Source organism: Plectrocnemia conspersa, unplaced genomic scaffold (assembly GCF_051122295.1).
Source record: "Plectrocnemia conspersa isolate PC_06_02 unplaced genomic scaffold, ASM5112229v1 ptg000003l, whole genome shotgun sequence".
NCBI lineage: Eukaryota > Metazoa > Arthropoda > Insecta > Trichoptera > Polycentropodidae > Plectrocnemia > Plectrocnemia conspersa.
Window position 1 is genome coordinate 28,927,710 of NW_028277167.1, and position 22,672 is coordinate 28,950,381.

Consider the following 22,672-nt stretch of genomic DNA (forward strand, 5'->3'; position numbering starts at 1 on the left):
GCTTTTATAATCTAATAAGATTAATAATATTACAATTCTTGCATTAATATAAATTAAATTGCATTTAATTATAAAAATTGAATTTAAATTATTAAAATATTGCGATTAAAAAAAAACAGTAATAAATAAATATATAATTTAAAAAAAAAATTAACTTTTAAAGTTAAATTAATTGATATAATTAAATATTATATTTATTTAAAACGGTGTTGACTTGGGGAAATACTTATTAAAAAAAACTTTGGGCTACAAAGTGTTAATAATATATTCCGTTATCCGAACGACGACAGCAAGCATAATAAAATCAAATACTTTTTTGATTTTATTATTTTAAATAGACACACAATTCAGGATAGACGCATAATATCGATAGTCTTAATTAGCTGGCAAACCTCTCGGTGTCGCTTACAAAAAAAACTATAAAACACATTAAATCACAGATTCACATTTTTGGCATTTAATTTTTTTATTTTTATTATTATATATTGAGTTTTTTATGCGTGCAAGTGTCCTATGTATTTCTGATTATTTTTAACACATCTTAGAGTCTGTTTTTGTATGTTCCAATGTTATTCAAAGTTCAATTATTGTCAATTTTCTTTGTCGATTCACTCTGGCAATTATTTTAAAATCAGCGATTTTTTTTACTAACCTTACATTATTAGTTTATATCTCTTTCATTATAAGTTTATTATCATCTGATGAATAATAATTATTTCTTAAAACGTCTAAAACAGTGGTGGCCAACTGAAATCACTTGGTGGGCCAAATAAAATAATGCATGTCTTTGAAGGGCCACAAATAAATATTTTTAACTTAATAATAATATGATAGTTTTTAGATTTAAAATAAATAAACAGCTTACAATAAGATATGCTATTTTATAAATTTTTAAAATCGTTTTAACATTTATTTTTTATTACATGAAATGGTATGAAAATGTAAAACATAGAAATTTCAAAACATAAAAAGGGCCAGTCAAAACCTTCAAGTGGGCCACTTATGGCCCGCAGGACACGGTTTGGCCATGGCTGGTCTAAATAAACGCGAATTGCGATACGGTAGTTGCATAAAAACGATCACTTTTATCTTTTAAATGACCCAATAAAACAATTTCTAAAAAATATTTTTTTAATATAAGATAATAAATTGGAAAACCACTATATTTTAGTCCATTCCCTAGTAAGCTTACTGTGCCATAAAACTATTCTGTGATGGTCGATCAGAAAAAAAATATTTAATAATCATTAATACAGATTTTTCAAAAAAAAATAAAAAAAAAATTATAAAAAACCATTAGGGTACATATTGGATTAGAAACTAGGTATTTCAGGTATTAGTCAATGCTAGTTTGAGTTGGATTGTTAATTATTATATTATTTATTAAATGCGATATAGCTAAATTTCCTAAGTCAACGTTGCATTAGTAAATGCGTATCGCATATACATACATAATCTTCAATAAATTATCATACTAACCATGCATGAATGGTTAGCGTGTGTCATAGAAATAACCATAACTGAATCGATCGCTATTATTCCGACACGTGTGTCAGTTAATTTATTGAAATGCAAGTAATGCGAATTATTAATTAACGTCTATGTCTAATTTAATCGTTAAATATATAATATTTAAATATAATTTTCGCACAAGCATTCGTATGTATGTATATGGTATGTATTATTGGTTTTTAACATGCACCAAACACGTTTCTGCAACGGTCGTGTATATCAAATAAAGGTGTTGAGGCAAAAGATAAAAATAGCGTTCTTTAGAAGTAGAGGAAAAAACGATTAAAGAAAAGAGCTTGAAAAATGCTCGACTCTAAAAATAATCCAATGTCAATGCCAAAGAATGAGTTATTTATTGCATAACTTTTATGTGCCTATTTATTATATATTCCTATTCAATAATAACAGTATACATAAATAGTTAATTAAATAATAATGTGTATTTTAACAAACACATGTAAACAAGATAAGAATCACCGTTATTCAATCAACATTTCTATTAAATTGTGCATAGCAAATAAAATCTGTTTACAAAACAATAATTTTAATTGAATTTATTTATAGACGATGTTAAATTAACACATTTAATGATTATATAATATATTAAATGTTTTAGCGTAGTATGCGAAAAATGAATAAAACATAATAAGTTAATTTTATACAAATATATTTTTTGGTTAAATAATTGCCAAGATATGAGCGGACATCGATTATAATATTTATAATCAATAAAAGAAAGATCGATGCCAAATATAATGAAATGTGTTGTATATCTCCTAAGCGTGCCAAGAAAATAGTCTGTTTCCACCCCGAATCATTTATATTAGCCTTCCCTATTTTTTTTATAAATTGTTTGGCGGACGGATTGTGACACAGATTAGGCTACTGCAATAAAAGTTTAATAAAATAGCTAGGTAATAGTTACATAGTATTAAATTTTATAATGAGATCGCCGGTCGAGGCGCCGCTAGTCGTCATGATCACCCGAATAATGTGTTGCTCTCACCGCCGTCACGTCAGTATTGACAAATTGCATACAACGGCCCCACATTTGCAATAATGCAAAATTTTTGATGATAATGATAAGCTTCCAGTAATTTAGCGATCACGATCGATAGTAAAAAATATATATACATATGTATGTACATGTATGTAAATTGCTACGACTATCTTATCAATGTGATATTAAGGAATATTTACTGTGATAAAAAATATAATAAGTAAATCAATATTAAAATTGTTGAGGAAGGTTATGTAGATTTATTTAACGATTCAATATGTTAATAACGTAAAACATTACTACACGTTCCAAATAAAAATACAATACTTACGTGCGTCATTGCGGTTATGCGAAATTAGAATGATATGATTGTTTGCATTCGCCGAGCAAATATTTAGGTATTTTAGCTTTGGGTAGTCAGAAATACTAGAAAAACTCGATTGAGCAAATATTTTTATATAGAATGTTTTTTTCATAATAAAAGGAAAATGCCGACAGTACAAAAATAAAATTCCTATAATTGCAATAATTAAATTTCTGTATGTAAAAGGATGTAAGAGAAAGTTTTTTATTTTATCTTTTATTATTTTAATGTCTATTATACAGTAGAACATTTATGACATCTTTACTTTATTTTATTTCAAAAGTATACCTTTTTTAAATTTTATTTTATTCAATTTTTAATGATAAAAGCTTTTTAATGGAGCTAATATTTTTTAATCTGTTCATTAATTGCTACTATTTATTCAAGTTCATTGTTTTTATAACAATGAACGAGAGATCTCGTGACCAAACAATTTCGTTAATAATTGGAAATATTGAACATCCATCTCAAAACGTTAATTACTCATAAATACCGCAAAAAAATATTTAGAAAGGATACGCGCTATACAAAATATTCTATTCTGAGCATAAAACTATTTTTCTTTTACGCTTTTGTTATTGATCGTCGGAGTGACATTTTGTGGGTGTGTTCAAAATGCGATGCAATTGGCACGCAAACTTCTTCATCTGCGATTCGCCAAAGCTCTTTCGGACCAGCATTATAAAAACCACTTTCCGGTCGCAGTATTTTATTAAAAATGACTTAAAAACTTTTTGCATGGACCCACCCTTTTCTATGCAGTGGCATAAAAATATGCAGCCGTTGTGAAACACTTAAGAATATTCGTACAAACGTAATTTTTAACAAAAAAATTTATGATAATTTTCTCTTTTTTAAATGCGAATTTACAAAATAAAAAAATTACAAGTTAACTCGAGAATGACCGGAAAGGGGTTAAAGACGCAATAACGAGACATCGAGACATAGAGCATCGCGAGAAAACATCATGAAAATTCCAACCGCTCTACCGAAATCACAGCCGACAATAATACAACTCGACTTTTTTCAAATCCACCGCATGATAGCGACATTTACATCTGTCCTAAAAAATGCATATTAAAACGCAGCTATAAGGACACCATGTGTAATGTACATGTACACCATTCAAATGATATTTTTTTAGAAAGATCGTGATTCTAGTTCAATATTCTAGTCATAAAATATGGTCAGCTCAAATATGTACATAAATTTAATCGACACTCGATCGATTTTCTTTCAGTTGAAACGCGTCATCCTAAGGCTTGTTTATTTTCAGGAGATAGATTTACTGCTGTCGAATGATTAAAATAAACCGATCTGCTTTACAAAATTTCGAATGGCATAATAGAAGGAAGCTGTGGCGAAACAGAGCGACCAGCGACGGACATTCCCACAAACGGCCGGCCAGTGGTCGCAAACGTTGGGCAATCGTTTTAATTTTTTATCATTGTCCGCATACAAAGCGTCACAACGCGCCTCGAATGATAAAGGAGCGTCTTGAGATAAAACGACAATCATCTCTGGACCACTTTCGGTGACCTCACGACAGACACACACACCATGGAGTGTCCACTGTGTTTATTTATAACGCGAGGTCAGTGTATGTTTGTGTGTGTTTTTGTTTGTAATTGTTTAAATCACTTCCGGAAAGACTCTTTTTGTAACAAAAACTGATTCCAGTTGCATAATGCATGAGTTTAAAATCAGTCTGAAATCGGCGTGTAATGGTGATGTCAATGCTGAAGCGAAAGCGATTATGCTATTTTTAAGTATAAGGCTATTCACATACATATGTGATGTGAACCAAAAAAAATATATTATCTATAGGGTATAAGTCATAATATTGGTTATTAATACAATAAAACATCGTTAATTTTAAATAAAATATAATTGATTCTAAAAACTCAATTTAAAAATAAGTAATACATAAGTAAATTTAAATGTTTAATAAGGTGATAGTCCGTTGGAGAAAAGTCAGAGGAATATGAAGGATGAGGAAAAATTTCCAATCCTAATTAGTTTAATTTTTTAACACTGAAGTTCGATGGTTAAGCATTTATATGAATTAAGAGAGGAAATTATGCTATTTTTTGAGATGAAGGAATGTTCATTTTCTGGGTTTAATGACAAGGAATGGATATGTGATTTTGGATTATATATTGTTATAAGCGAAAAGGACGAAAGGAACTGATGCTTTTGAAAATAAGTTTACAATATGGAATCATCAACTTAATTTGAATAATTTGCCACATTTTCCGATCCAATTAAAATAGAATGCAGATGAAATACAAAGGCTTCAGCAATAATTTGATTCCTGTGTTAAAAGTTTACGGGAGAATAATTTTTTTTTAATTTTTTTCATCCCCGTTCAATTTAGTTATTGAAAGAATATTCGTGAAAATTTTTCTCGGTTCTTACCGATATTAATTTATTGAACTAATAAGTGCTAAAAATCAATTAATAGCCTGTAAAATATTATTTAATTAAAAAATAATTATTTTATGCTTTGTGCGCATTTGTATATAAATTAAATAATAAGATAAAAATAAACCCTGATTAAATTATTGAACTGAAATAAAATATTTTAATCTTGAAACGTAACTCGAACATCACAAAAATTTGCGACGCACACCTGTTTTTGAGATAAGCGCTAAACGATAATAAAGGACGGCCTTTCCAATATTTTATTTCGTTCAACGAACGAATTCTGCGAATTTCGCTCATAGTATATACACCGATTTTGTTGAGAAGAAGTGTCATATTGTCTCGCATTTCGAAACAAAATAAAGGCTTTTCTGGTTTTGAACAGAAAATTGATGTTTCGCAACTATCATATTGAGCTTCATAGACATTTTAGAGATGCATATAATTTCACTAGCGGCAGTCAATCAGTTAAATTATATTTAACTTGTAGAAATATACATCTACTGATGAAAATATATTTGGACTCCACTAGTGAAAATATAACTTCATTAAAATATTTACTGTAACATTTATACATCGCATGTAAATCAATTTTATATTACTAAGTATGGAAAAGTCTAAATATTATAATTTCACTAACATCTGTCAGAAAAAATATATTTTCACTGGTAAAAGCATATTTCTACCGGTAAAAATATATGCCGATATAATTTCACTGAAATTACATATTTTAAAAAATATTTTTGAGACAGATTCAAAAATGTTTTTTTAGATTTTCTTGAATGAATAAACCGAGAACTTCTGGTTTAGAATCAGAGGTATCATTTCAGATTTTTTCAAAGGGGGGGGCAAATGCCCTCAGCTGCTCCCCCCCCCCCCAAATGACGTCCCTGCGATAACCAGCCGAACATTGATCGTATTTTTTATGTGAGAATGTATATTATTGTAGCTCGATCTCAAAAATGTATATATTATATATATGTATATATTGTGTATGTTCTGTTTTAACTTTTGGTATTTCTGTATTGATAAATGTTTTTATAAATTTGGGCCCTCTGTCAAGCTGGGCCCTCGTGCTTTGTATGACTATGCTATGAGGTAGCTACGCCACTGCTTAGAAGACGAAAGTTCTCTAAAGTTTGGTCACCCCTGTCATAGAATATAAATCAACTCCAGTCTCTCAGACTCATCTAACGATCCAATTGCAGTTTTGCTTTTCTCTTTCTGTTTTAGATGAAGTGACTCTCGCCCTCGTTTAAATTAGCACTAAGCACAAACTCATTAGTCACAATATCTCAACCCAATGTAAGCAAATATTTCTTTGTTTTCTTCGAGTCATACTCACGCGAACGACACATGTCTCAAATTAATTGAGGTCGTTAATCTCCATATTTATAGAGTTTCCTCGTGTGAGTACCAAAAATACTTAGCTAACATTATATTTTTAGATAAAAACATACATTTTTTTAAATTTCAAAATATTTACACGGATAATTTAAAAGTTGCCGTGTCAATTATGCGTCGAAGGTCAACAAGACTATTCGTTTCAGCAAATAGGAAGAAATGTACGTCTATTTGGAGAAAAATACACATTTGTATATTATCTAATTGCACGATTGTGGGTGTATATGTGTCAATAATATTAGTGCACAGTGTGTGTATGTATGGTACAGTATTTGTCGCTATTGATACTAATTTCAATTGCGAACAAAGCAATTTTATAAATAGAACCGAGCATACCAAAGCGGAATTAGCATTGTTATCTGGCGTCTAAGCAGTCCAGTAGAGAAAAAAATCGCAAAGCCGATTTGAGATCCGCGAACGTCGAGTTGCAACGTATAAAACTTGATCTAGTGATTTTTAGAATACTTTAAGCTAGGGTTTATATTATATATTATTGTAATATATACAATATATAAGCTTAATCGAATGTTATTTGCACGTAGTTTAAGCAACGCCAAAAACATGCATAGTTAAGTAAGACGAGAAATAGCGTCTCCTGATTTATTCATATTTTTTAATTAAAATAACTTTATAATAATACTAGTTACGTTTTATTAGATAAAGAAAGATATTATAATGTAATATTCTGTAACATATGGTCCGTCAGGACATTGATAATATCGATCTTTATAGGAGTCTGAGCAATTTCATACTGATATTCCTTCTTTATTTTGAGGTTTATTATATGTAAAGCAATAGATTATTATAGATAACATATCTAGGTTAAACTTCATGTTTAATAATCTTAAACCGCAAAAAATTGTGTTATCAAGAATACCATCCACAAAATGTCAAAAGAACTCGAAAGCCTGTTGATGTTTTTCTTCGTTACGAACCCAACAACAGGTGTATTAAAGCCACTCCTTGGTGTAAACACTATAGACTATAGCAACAGGTTAAGTTGAGGTATCGCGAAAAAGGGGGCGAAACACCCCATCAATTACAGCCAGTTTGTTTTGGTAAGTTGCTCAGTCAGACAGGGTAAATATTGCCCTTGTATGTTACATTAAGATTGCCCCTGTCGTTGCCAATTAAATTAACCCTGTAACATGTCGCTTGTTAATTTATTGTAAAGATATTTTAAGAAAAATGATTTTTAGCATTTAAAGTTATATAAATATATACACAAAAAAATATGATAGTGTGATAAACAGGTTTTTATATAAGCATTTTTTATATATTGGAATGTGTAATTAATCAAATACATATAATCTTAAAATAAAATAAATAGCTATAAATATAACTAATAACATAACATCTTTAGGTAGTCATTAAAATCAATATTTTTTTTATTTTTTTATGACATAATGTATCTAAAAATATATATTGCTAATGAGATTTCTCTCATATGGTTTCTAATTTATGTAATCCTTGATCAGTAGTTTCCATGTACATACATAAATTATATTTATTATTTTTTATAATATGTATATCTACTATATATTGAGAGTTTTTGAACATATAAAAACAGTAAAATAACACGAAAGTTAAAAAACATATTATATGACTCGTGACTAGTGGTCATTTTACTGTGATGACGTATGACGATAAATAATTTATTTTTCACTCGTTAATCTTAACGCAATGCAACAACGAAGTAAACACAATCAACAACTATTAAGACATCAGACTGAAATAAAATTCTGTAAATCAGTGACATCTATTTTATTAATTATCAACTATTATATCAAATTAAAATCAATATATGTCTTCAATTGATTCTCAAGATTATGAAAATATGATCTATCGAAATTAAATTAAATAGAAATTTAAAAACACTATATGGGATTTGAACCCGTGTTTTTCAGATATTAGTCACCGAATTATACCACTGGTCTATCGTGCTAATATAATGCAAAGAACACATTAAAATATTAGACACAAGCAATACATTCAATATACTGAGAAATAGTAAATAATGAATTAATATACTTGCTGAATTTTGCACTTCGAACACGCAATTCTTGTACAATAAAGCAAAACCAATGCTTAGAAAATAAAATTAAAAAAATACATATTAATATTGTTACTCCACACCTAGCAATTTTATTTTATTATTGCTGTAATTAACTGTTTATGTATAAATATTTTATTTTTTATTAATAACTTTGATACTCAATCTCTAATTTATGCAATTTCCTTATTCATAAGCAAAGATTATCTATTAGTTATAAATATACAATTTTTTTTTGTTTTTTTTTTTACTTGTATTATACATTAGTGCCAAGTAAAATATTGCAATATATATTATATAGTAGACATGTATCTGTCATATGGATAAATGTATGTGTTTTTTATTAATCTATACAATAAGTACTCTTCGCTGAGCATGCTGGAGATTGGTGGTGCAATAATTGAATCAGATACGCCCACAAGTTACTTATGTATATAAAAATAGCTTTTTATGGAATGTTTATCACATAAATTAAACTATATGTTTATCTGTACTATTTATTATTAAAAGACTTTTTAGTTTTCATTGTATATTTGGGCATCTAAGGGTTAAAAAGTGGCAGTGGTGTTTACGTGACGCGATTTCCTTCAACAATGCTAACCACGTATGGAATTTCACTAACAGGCCAGGTCGCCAAGTTAACTATCGCCGTAAAGGTTATACCAACGCGAAAGTGAAAACATAATTTATGCATTTTACGATTGGTCTAGCTGGAGCTAAACATCAGGTTATTTTCCAAGAAAACATACACACATTCATGAAACCAAACAAGGGGTTTTCGCGTGATACGTATTTCTATAGACACTCATCAGACGGAAAGGACAAAAATATTGGGAACTAGTGCTTCATAAAGATTTTATAAAAACAATCGTATTAAATCAACTTAGCACTAAAGCAAGATTTGTCTGAAACATAAACATTTATCGTCATGTGTAGACAAATCATATTAAATTATGTTTTTTAATACACTTTTAAAAATCAAAGGTCGAACTTACGAATATACATATCATAAAAGTCGAAATAATTCATAAAAGTTTATTATGTTAATAAAATAAACATTGTTAGTACACATTAAATTTTTGTGAATAAACATATAATAATTACGTGTTTAAGATGTTTTTTTATGGTTTGGGTCAAAACATGCTTATGAATTGTTTGTTGGTTTAAAGAAAATATTTATAATAGTCCCGGTAAAAACTGAGACTATTTAAATCATTAAAAGAAGTAATAAAACTTCATAGCCATTTAGACAGTTTATTTTTTTATAACAAATTTTTGTAGTACTTAAAACACTTTTAGCGGAAAAAATATTCGTATACAACGGTTGAAGTTTACCAGAACTCTGGAACGCTATTTCCGTATAATGTTTGGAAGCGAAGAAAAAATATCGTTTTCTAACAGGTTACCCCAATGCGTCAAGATGGTCGAAAATAATACATTGTTTTATTTCAATACACAAAAAATATATAATTAAAATAATACTTAAAAAAATAATAAAAAATGTATAAACTAAATCATATATATAGAATTTTAATATCTTAAGTTTTGACAAAGGGTAATATTTTTTTTAAATGTATGTGTATGAATATGCTAACACAATATTTTTACAAGCTAAAATTTAATTATTTTTAATCTTCGGAAACTCTTAAATAGTTTGACAGCAAAGTTTTGATTTAACGCGAAAACGCGTGAACGGACCATAATGTATTATTAGAAAAAAAGATTAAAAACCTTACCGAAAAATTAAATTATTTAATAAATATAATCTGTAAAATACTATCTTCAAATGTAATGATATTATTTAACCACATTTGAATATTCTAGAACATTTCTTAGCCAAATAGGATAAAATAAAAATAATATAAATTAATCGGAACAAGTAATAATAAGTATAAATAAATAAATTGCGAAACAATGAATAAAAGTAAATAATAAATCTGATAATATATTACTATCGGAATATTTAAAAAAATATTTAGTAATAGGAGTATCTAGAATTCAAAATAAGCAGTAAAATAAATGTGTAGCAACCATCCTGAATAGTCGCGTTATAATTTTTTTGTTCTTACTCACGTGAGTAATATTCCTAGACAATAGACAACATGACGCTAAGATTTCCCTTTTAACGGAAGTTAAATTGTGGATCGACATGGTACGAAAAATGATAGAATGCAACTGTTTTCCAAACAGACCAAAAAAGTGAAAATCGTTACTAAACCCCTTAAGTAAACATTAAAAACCATGCACCTGCAGCACTAGAACAATAACGTCCAAATTACTGATGATTAGACAATATGTTTCATCGCTTACTACTACTTTATAAGAAAATATATGAGAGTTCAGCCCTGAGCTCATCACCAGTGGAGTTCACGTCAAATCGTTACAGACAATCCATTATGAGCCTACTTTGATCGTCAGTTTTATTTTAGTCGCATTGAGTCGCCAATAATTATATATTTGAACTTGAACAAACATTTGTATCACACAAAGTAATGTTATATATATAGTGAATTAAAAACTGCAAACTCCTATAATGAAACTTTAACTCTGATATTACATATGCAATAGTATAAATGAATTAAGATGAATCAGCTCGCAAGCTATACAAAATAGATATAAAGCTAAATCATTCAAGGGAAACCCTTGAGACAAGACCTCCAAAAACAATATCAAGCAACAATAATAGAATATATTCTGTAAAATAACATTCGGCGTCATCTAGACGGAAATATGGCATAATAGTCTATAGTTTTCGCGGTAACGTCATTGAAGTCTAAAAATATACCATGAATACAAAAAAAAAGAGGATCGCTTCGGTGTACGGCCTTTTTAAGACTTATGTACGGTTTGATTAATTGCGAAACAGAGTTGCTCGCTTCTTTCTGCTTCTGCCTCCAGACTGGTTTTCCACACTCATGGCTTTTGAGAAAAAGGACGAGGATGATCCGAAGGAGGGATTCCGCATGGCGTAGCAGAAAAAAGCGGTCAGACCACTGCAGAGCAAAACCGAAACGGGTGTATGTCTATTTTTAAAACCGTTCCCAAGAACGATTACTTTCGTTGTTTGTATGTATCGGAGTATGCTCGATAAGTGGTGGGAATGTTGTTTTTTTTTTACTACCATTTGCTATTTATAGAAGATCATAAATATAGTGATACTACTTCATAGGTTTTGATATGGTCATCCGAAGCTTTATAAATACAATTAATATCTACTTACGTATTTATAATTTTTGACTGTCTGTCTTTATACTTGAATAGTGTATTTAAGAATTGTTTAAAAACTATTTGTATTAAATAATAAACTGATTATGGTAGTTGATTGATACAATTTTTAATGAGTTCATTTAGTGTGGGTCAGCTCTGTTAATCGGGCTTTATTGCCGAATCGTGGAAGATCTGGTTTATATATTTTTTATTGCACAAGTATCAGGCGGCAGTGTCAAATGCAGAAAAATCCATGTTGGTCCAAAATATTTTAGAAGTAATATTTGTTAAATGCTTTCATTGTTAAATGCTTTTGCTGATCTTCCCCTCAGTGAATAATTGTCAACCATTTTATATGCTCTCTCACAAAAACAATATCAAACTGAAATGAAGCATGAGTATCATCCGGATAACTCTATAAATAACTTTATAAATAAATATAATAATATTTGTCAAGAGAGCATAAATATTTTTTAAAGTATCACAATGTGGGGGACAATTTATTTGGCCACAAGCTAGGCGATATTTTATCAACACACGTTACGGCGGCGAGAGCAACAATATTTCTCTAGTGACTACAACAGGAGTAAGACAACTCATTCATAACATTCAATAACTGTGTAACTGTTATTTAAACTTCAAATAAACACTAGTCTGTGTCTAATTGCCACCATTCACATACCATCCGCCAAAATACTATTAAATCTTTTGGTTTTAAACGTTTAAGAAGTTTTGGTAATGGTAATGTCATTTAAAAATCTGTCCCGGTTTTGTTTACTCCGTTCTTGGTAAATTTTTTGTTTATAAAACACATTTGTTTTATTGAAGCTTTTTAAATACGTAGGATACCCTTAAGATCATGAGTTTTTCACTAAAAAAATAGTGGTTTCAAAATGTAGTATTTGAGATAAATGCTCAGAATAAATATATGTATATACCAGATCTTAACCCTTCGTACTCTAATTTTTTTAAATTAGGTTTTAAGTATTACCTTAAGTTCAAGTTTTTTTGAATGAAGATATTTATTTAAATAATTTAATGATCATTAAATATAATAAAAAAAAATATTACCTCTATATTATATTAGCAAAATTAAGTTGAAAAGTTAAATTATATATAGTATTTTATTCATTTAAAAAATATATTATTTTAATTTAATGGAATTTAATTGATTTAAGAAATGTACAAACATTAATATTATATAATAAAAATGTATTAATTATAAAACTATATTTATATAATAAATGTTTAAATGTTTAAGTGTTTAAAATTCGTTTGTTTAAACAAACAAACGAATTTTTCGTATTTATATTATTTATAATATTATTAATTTTCAGATATAATTTTAAATAAAATGGTAAAAAATATACAGACGTTACGGACATTTTTGAGCTGCCAATAAAAAACAAGTCCAAAGGATTTAAAAGGACTAAAATGTAAAAGTCCGGACATTTTTCTAAAAATTGGTTTTCCATAGAATCTGTTTTGAATTGAGAGCTAAAAAGAGGCATCAAAATCGACCTTTAATATAACTTGACTAATTTAATAAAAAGTTCGGATATGTCCTAAAAATTCCGTACGACTAATACATATTTTCTATAATAACCATGTATGACATTTACAGTTTTAAATAATTAAACCTAACATATAATGAAGACTTTCGCCTCAAGCCCACTTTTTTATATTCGTTCAGTGGTTTTGCATATCTCGGATCAATTCTTAATGAAATGCATTGAAACCAACGACATTTAAACATTTTATTGCTTATACAGTTACCAAATAATAATTTATTATACAATGTTATGTAAAATATTTACATCACGGACAGTCGATAACCTTTCAGTCGGAACGCCAGATATAGAAAATTGCTTGATCATTCTTACCATTGGTAAACCAGCAAATCTGTTCCGTGAACTAAGAGACTAAAATAGCCGAATGAAAGATGTTTGATATTTTTTGGAGAGAGTAAAGTAAATTATTTTTATGAACTATAGAGGAACTGGAGATTTGATAACGACTCTTCAGTTCTTCGCGTAGAAAATTAATCTCTGAGTCACTGGTAATTTAGATAAAATAAATAAGTTAAAGATAAAAATGACTTATGAGAATACTTATCAAAATCTATACAACTTATCAAACATTTTTTGCAAATAAAATCGTCCAACGTTTGGATGTGCTTTTATCCGCCGCAGCATAATGTAACCCAATAAAACTTATGTAGGCCGAATCTCTTATCTGTGGCTACTCTCTGATGTTATTATAATATAACAAGAAATATAAAGAAGAAAAAATATTATGAACGCAAATCATTAGAAAAGATTTACTAAAGAAAAGCGGTAAAAATATATTCCACTAGACCTGTATCAAGAGCCATATCTGTAGTAGACATTTAGTCCAAAAAATACGCTAGACACAGAAGGTTTAACTAAAATAAGCGACCGTGAAACCATTGTTGAATGAACACGTGAGTTGGAAATAATCCAACATTTTTAATTTCACAATAATGCGTGACTTTGCTTTTTCTGTACTTTTTTTTAATATATAAAAAGATTTATTCCCATTCTAAATCTTAAATTTAAATTCAAGTCAAGTAATTAGTTCTGATCCGTTAACTTTTATAATTTAGAGTAACAGCGTGTTTATTAGTCAATAAAGGTATATTTATACGTAATTTAATAAAATCGTGTTACACTAAAATACGCCATTATGTTGTTTTAAATATAAGCGTATTTTAGTGCAACATGGTTATCTTATTTTCGCAAAAACATACATTAATTGCGCAATAAACACAGTTTCTTAAAGTGTAAGAGTTAAAATATATTAACAATTTCATATTATACAGTATATATGTTTAAGATAACCCATTTTATATAAAAACTTTCATTCATAGATTACAAATCAGTGTTACAGTTTTTTAGATATAGTAATTTACTGTATGGAAAATTTTCGACAAGATAAATATTAAATTTGTGGATTATTTCAATTTAATTTATATATTTTTTTATTTATTCATTTTTAATTAAACAAATAACTGTACTTGATACATCAAATACAGAATATAAAATTTCATATTATATTTATATAAAACAATTTTATATTTGGGAGGATAAACAGTACAAAATAATGCATTTTGAAAAAATCGACCGATACAAGTTCTGACACAGTCGGTGAAAGGTGTCTGAAGTACTCGAATTAAAAGCATTTTTTTAAATACAATAACATAGTATGTTTTTGTCCCGAAGTATCGCATTGGCAAAATGGTTCAGAGTAGGAAAGAGCGAGGCACCTCCCCTATCTCCAAAAACGATACTTCCTTTTTGAGTACATTTCGATTTGGAATTTTTATCTGGAACTTTCACAAGAACTTTCTTACTATTTTATTTCCTTGATACACAAAATAGTTAAGTCGAATTCGCACTAAACGAAGCCATGTCGAGTACCGTCTAATGCCTGAATTACACTCTCTGGAAGTTGGCCAAGGTTGGCCAAGGACGGAGAATATAGTGGGTTACTTCGGTCGAGTTCGGTTCTGCCCGCTCTAAAATCTCTTGATAGTTGTCCGAGGTTACCGAGACCGGGAGGTAAAGTGGGGTCAAAGGTACCGAAGTCGGAGCTGCTCTTTCGAGCGCGAGCGGTGAGATACTTCTTTCGCTCTCTCGCGTGTTAAGTGACGAGAGTGAGAGAGATAATGATATGGTGTTTCGCAAACTGAGATAGAACGAGTAACTCGGTTTTCGTAGGCGTCCTATGGTTAACACATGCTTATCGGGGACTTCAACAGACTCTTACTGACATCTTTGAATATTTTAGGGCAGAAAATGGGATTAATTATATTTTTGGTAGTATATTCTTCTAACAGATATCGTTATTAATTTTTTTTCATATAAAATTAAATAATTAGTGGTACTTGATTTTGTTAAAAAAATCTTTTCCAATATCCTTATGTATTTTCCTAGATCGATTTATATAAATGTCACACCATAACGAATTCTTATTTAGAATCGATGGCGACAAATTCTAGGATAGTCACACATGTGGTGTTCGTATTCTGAAGTATCATTTTTATGTCTTATGGCATTTTTCAAAAGCCAAAAAAGATTTTGCGTAAATTGAATATTTACGACCGAAAAGTTTTCATTGAAATTGTATTGGTGAGTGCCCACACAAACTTTTATAAGTATCAGTAGCGTAATTTTAATACAAGCAATTTAAAAATTGCGATTATTTGGCACTTTTTTCGGTGGCGCGCTGTACGTGACAGAAGCCGCCGTCCAGAAATCATTCACGCCGCGAAGCGTGCGGGCATATGAAATTCGCGACAGTGTGGCCGACTCGGCCGACTTCATTTGTAACTTTGGTTCGGACAACTTCCAGAGAGTGTAGTTCAGGCATAAGAAGACCGAAAATACAGCTGCTTTTCACTACACGTCGAACTTGTTAGCCCAGCTAAGTCTGAAATTCGAAAATTCAACCAGAACTTCTGAGAAAACAATTGAACACAACGCGACGCAGACTTATCCTATTGTTTATTATGCTATTTATCCTTATACTATCTTTTAAATTTAAATAAACATCGTTGAAACAACCATTCCAGATATTGTTGAAGTTATCATATTTTCTGTATTTATCACCAAGTCCAACCACTACATTACAATTTTTAAAGCTGAATAGAAGGAAAAGATAAAGTAAATATAATGTAAGGTTTTTTATTGTGTATGTCGGTATTTTTCTGTGTGCGATATTTTCATACATTTTTTTCTATGCGATTTAATCCGATGGATAAATCTCTATCACATTTAGAATAAGTGATAAGTCTAGAATGATACTTATTTTTATTTTAATAATTTATTTAGCTAATATAGCTAATTGTTATGTATTTTAATATTTATGTACTTGATGTATTTTTAAAGAATTTATTTTGAGATTGTCGGTTTTTACCTAGAAAATTGTAGTGAACTCCTAAACTACAGCTGAATCATCTGACATCTGACAATTTCACAATTTCTATAAATTAAAAGGTTTGAATTTTATTTGTTACAACCATATTGAAATAATGACATCTGACATAATCTCAAATATAATTATTTTATTTTCTTATAAATAATTTAAAAAAAAATTATCTAAAAATTAATTAAATATTTACCTCCCCTTTTGCTACTAAATTGTATTAGGAACGCAAAACTGTAAGTCGGTCGCGCTCGCAATAGCGTACATGAGGCGGCGAAGTTACAGTCAAAGGGGGGAAATAATTAAAATTCAATAATAATTTTTTTTTGCCGTACTCCGCTACCTTAATTTCGCTATTGTGAAAGCGACCGACTTAAAGTTCTGCGCTCCTAATGAAATCTTGCTGAAAAAGGGGAGGCAAATATATAATTAATTATTTCATATTCTATTTAATTTATTTATATATTAATTAAAAATGTATTCTCTATAATTTTTTATATATATAACTGCTCAGACGAACATAGCTCACAAGGCGATTGCTCATACGAACATCGCTCAAACGAATATTGCTGACACGCGAGCGAGCCATCTGAGCAATTCTCATATGAGCAGTTGCCTTGTGAGAAATGATCGCCAAACTATTAACAATATGTTTGACTTTTATTTTTGAAATTAGCTCATTATTAAAGAATTGTTTTATAACTAATATGTGCGACCTAGCTCGACTTGAATTAACGAGATCAGGAAAATCTAAGAAAACCTAATATAATAATCAGAAATACAAAAAATATTTTACAAAAAGTTTGATTGCGCTTTGTTTTGTTGCGGATATGTTTATATAAAATAATATGTAGAGTGGCTAAAACGATAGTAAAGCTCTGATAACATAGAACAGTCAGATAAAAAATATGCCATATTTATCATAAAATACACAATTATGTTTTAAAGAGATATCTATAAAAAACTTATAGAATACATATCATTCCTGATCATCCCAAATAAAGCGTAAAAAAAATTTCGTGACAGATCTAAAAGTGTGAATTTCTCCTTCGACCTAATTGGTCAAGATAAACCTGTTCACTATTCGTCAAAACTGTCATACAAATCAATCGTATAAAAAAAAATTTCACTCAACATTTCTTTTCGGTATTCTACGACCAACTACATATTGGTGGATCTGTTTGATATATGATAGATTTACCAAGCGACTTAATATACAAAACTAACATCCATAGATTTAGTTTTAATTGCTTTTATTATTTTTAACTACCACTCTTAAATTGCACACTTTGACCACTTAAAAGAACGATTAAATCTGCAACTCAAAAAAACTTTAAGCAAAATAAACAGGCGTAAGAATCTAAATATTATGTTATTAAAACATAAAAACCGGTGACAAAGCTGATTTCGGGATGTGCGATCTACTCTAGCAGCCAACAGCAATCAAAACCCAACGGCCACTATTGGCCGTCTCATCAAAAAGGGCGAAAAATAATATCTCCTGTGAAGAGGGCCATAGGATCATCTTCTGTGACACTTCTAATGAAATTCACACTTGAACATCCAAGTTAGACTTACGAATCTCGTACGAATTTTAACCATGAATAAGTCTACCTAATTTCAGACGCAAAAAAAGCCGCCGCTTCTCTCTTCGCATCTTTGGAATCCAGAGTTGAGCCTACGAACGCACCCACGGAAAACTTAAAGTATAAATAACATACAAATTGTACGTGACGGTCTCAATTTTTCACTCTCAGTTTGCGCCATAAAAAATATGTAATAGCGACAAACTTTGTTTTAAAAACAAAAATAAGCTTTCCTGACACATAGGACAGTAGAGTATTACATTTTTAAATTGTATGATTTCAATATGTTAAGTAGGGAAGTAATAATAAATCTAATTGTAAATGTATTTTATTTGCTACAGTTGTTACACCCGTAGTTTTTTTACAGACGCTGAAAAACATACCAGTAGGTCTATTCAAATGGAATAAATTTTAAAACAGTGCAAATTGATCATGTGAACGCTTAAATTGATTTCCGCCTAATTCGCGAGCTCCTAGCTATCTAAAGTTGTACCCAAAATGGGTTTATTTTTGGGAAAATCTTTAGAAAAACATGTTTTTTTATTTACAACAAGTAAACTAATTAGAAACATGCGAGCGAATTAATTGAAGGCGCCATGACTGCCGGTCTTGTTAAACCTATTTGCCGGCTCAGTCTATATTTAGCTGTACCAATCCCATTGCTACTTTTGTGGCCTTTTATTATTCCGAATGCATTTGTAATAATACTGTTTATTGCTCGGAGTACCGATAGCGACAAGTGAGACTTAAATAGTTTCAAAGTTGGAGGTTTGCCTAAGAATATAAATTCTAGCAATAGATTAGCCGTGTAATTGCACAGATTGAATGTGTTATTGCAGTATCGAGACGACGAAAACATAATCAACTTGTGATCGAAATATAATGTGAAATTCTCAAATGAATTTACATACATACATGAGGTTTGGGATATGTGCGTGTTATCTTTTGGAGATAACACATTCAATGTATGAATATGTGTAAGTATGGATTTTTTCCTTATAGGTTTCCTATGTATTAAAAGTCGTATTTACAATAGTAAAAAAGTGATAAACAAGGAATGTCGGTTTATCAAGTATTATTATATGTACGTATATAACAAATTTGCACTTTTTTACCACAAGATAATAAAAATACATTGAATTATCTAATATTAGAAAATCATTTTTATGGTGAGTTAATCACTACGAAAAAAATAATAAATTAGTATATTTTCAGAATCATTAATTGTGTTTTCGTAGAAGAATGTATTATCTATTGATTTCATCAGATATTTAAGTTTGTTTATGTTATATTTTGACGTATAATTGTGTGCATGGTCTTTGCTGTAATTACATACAAAAACACTTTTTTAATTATTTGATATATACGTAAAATTATGCGCTGATTTTAAACCTGATATTATTTTCCTTCTTTTAAAATCAGCGCATAATTTTACATGTAAATCTTTATGGTAAACAATTCTAATCAAATTTTATTTCAGCGAAATAATGCATATTACGTGTTACACTTAATTCTAAAAAAATATATAATAAACGTATCAAAAAAATGCATATGTTAACCATAAACTAAAAACACTGAAATGGATACTTTATATGGATACAATTTTTTTTCATTTTAAAAACATATCAAGTAATTAATTTAGAATAGTGATAGTTTATATATTGGTCAATAAATGTATATAATCAATAAATGTATACGCGTATTCTATCTTTACGTAACATGGTCTTATAAAATTTCGCAAAAAAATTTTTAACCAATTTTGTATTTATTTGATAAATGAAATTAAAATTATTTCAATAATTTTGTCAAAAAAAAATCAAAATACAACGACTATTTAAAAATAATTGACATTCATTTTTTACTTTTCTTTGTGGTAAATAATTAAAAATATCTATGGTACAATATAAATTATAATATATATTAAAAAGAACTAAAAACAATTTTGAAATTAGTGTAATAATTTGAGGTATTAATTCTTAGGTGATTGTGTTTATTTTAACTAACCGAAATTATGTTATTGTCACATTCATCAAAGTTAATAAATAACTATACTTTTAGTAGTATACTCAAAGTTAAAAAATATATAAATAACTATACTTTTAAATACAATTTTGTAAAACTACCGACATAAGAAACAGGTAGTTTTGTATATGTAAAAGTTTATTTTTTTAATAATTAATGTGTAATAAAACATTTTTGACCTCTTTAATTTTTTCTCTACGATTATTTTGAACAGAGTTGTGATTTTTTAGTATTTTATAACCGCCATTAAAAAACAAGATGGCGGCAGATTTTACGTTATATATTTTTCAAAACAACTTGAAGAAAAATCTGTAACTACGATTGTTATTTTATCGTCAAAAACCGCTACATCCCATATATATTTGACATAAAAACAATTCTATTTTGATTAAATTTTTACTGTAGAGCATTTTTAATTTCTAGGATTTTTCCTAACGGAGTTATGATTTCTTTATTTATTTTAATGTCGCTATTTTGAAACAAGATGGCAGATTGGAATGGCTAACATATTCAAACAAAATATTTATAAGGTCTATTTTTCACAAAAGTTACATGTCGATCTAATTAAAACTACTACTTAAAAACTGTTATTTTTTAATTTTATTTATTACTGCAACTTTTATTAAAAACGTACTAGATTTTTTATTTTTTTTATTTTATTTTAATATCTATTTTTAAATAAAATAAAAATATAAATGCAATATCTGCCTAATATAAATCTCGCCACCGAGAAAGTTGCGAGTTACATTAGCTGTCCACTTGTTACATTAACCCTAAAATATGATCTATTACACAAAAACAATGATTCTAATTTTGCCTCGAATCATCTAGATTGGTCAAAAGATCGAGAAATAGTAGGGAACTTCCACTTCGCTTCTGACTTGGAAGATACAAAAATTCAACCGAACTAGCACTAAACGGAGCTGCGCTGAATCGTCCAAGGCATTTCTTCATGAGTTCAAATCGACTTTTAGAAGGATTTGGAAACTACGACGATGCAGCAACAATAACATCGAATGTAACAGATATCATTATTGCACAAATAAGAAATTGTATAAGAAATCATAATTATTTTATCTATATGTAGCTAACACGAGTAATGTGTTGATGAGCTACCAACTCATGTGGGAAAGTACCATGTCGCAGAAATAATCTGGCCAGTGTCCAAGAGCAAAACGGCAAGCACATCCAAATAGTGATTTAACGACCAAAAGATGATTTAGACAATTTGCAAGCAACGGGGCTAGAATGTCAATTATCGGTGAAAGGAATTCGACAAACCGACAAAAGGTGCGGTGGTCACGATTCGAAATAGTTTAACGACAAGGGAAAATTATAAAGAGATATTGTGCAACCGTTTTTGAGACCGTTTTCGACAACTGCAGTCCATAAAATTATAATGGACACGCTTCAAGGTGGGCGAGATAAATGTCAATATCCAGAAAGTGTCATATAGCTATTACCGATATAAAATTTACATTGAGCAAAAATTTGGACATATGTATTTGCATTGGAGCCACTATTTTCCGGATTGAAATCAGGGTCATTTTCAGCATAGGTAAATTGACCATCGGCGAAGGTTATTGACCATTTTATAGCTCTGTATATTATTAACAGATCCTATTTGCATTTTGAATATAATATTCTATAAAAAATATCTTATAGGTACTAGAAATAATATTCTATTTTTAAATACATTACGATATAAATAATAATGTTTTATCAAATATTTTTTGGTAAGGACAAAACTGTGGTTTTTAATATTCTGATAAAAAAAATGTGGTTTTAATTTAATTCTGTATATTATTATGAGATCCACATTACATATTTATATAAACACCGGTATAAATAGTTTTTAAATTAGTACTAAATTGCGGTTTGATAAAAAATATGTAATATAGACATAATTCAATAATTTAAAAATTAATAAAAACAATATATTGTATTTATTAAGATTGTGAAATATTTTGATTATAAATTATTGCTGGATTAGTAGTTCCCATTTTTACGTTACAACTTTAAAATAGTATTTTCTTTAATATGTATGTACATATATTATAAAATCATATTAACTCAATGTTAAATTACAAGTATTATGTTTAATATTGAGTAACAGTCAAAGGACATCCAGTTGTAAATTATTCATCTATAAA

General features: G+C 28.9%; 1 protein-coding gene and 1 long non-coding RNA gene across 3 annotated transcripts in view; one reads left to right on the plus strand and one right to left on the minus strand.

Moving 5' to 3' along the window:
* The window catches only part of LOC148237181 (receptor-type guanylate cyclase Gyc76C-like), a 93,853-nt gene that overhangs the window by 68,931 nt on the left and 2,250 nt on the right, over positions 1 to 22,672 (minus strand). The gene's annotated exons all lie outside the window — the stretch shown is intronic.
* Positions 3,142 to 8,461, plus strand: LOC148237183 (uncharacterized). Its single transcript, XR_015809039.1, has 2 exons — positions 3,142 to 6,062; positions 6,131 to 8,461. It is a non-coding gene; the product is annotated as an uncharacterized LOC148237183 (long non-coding RNA).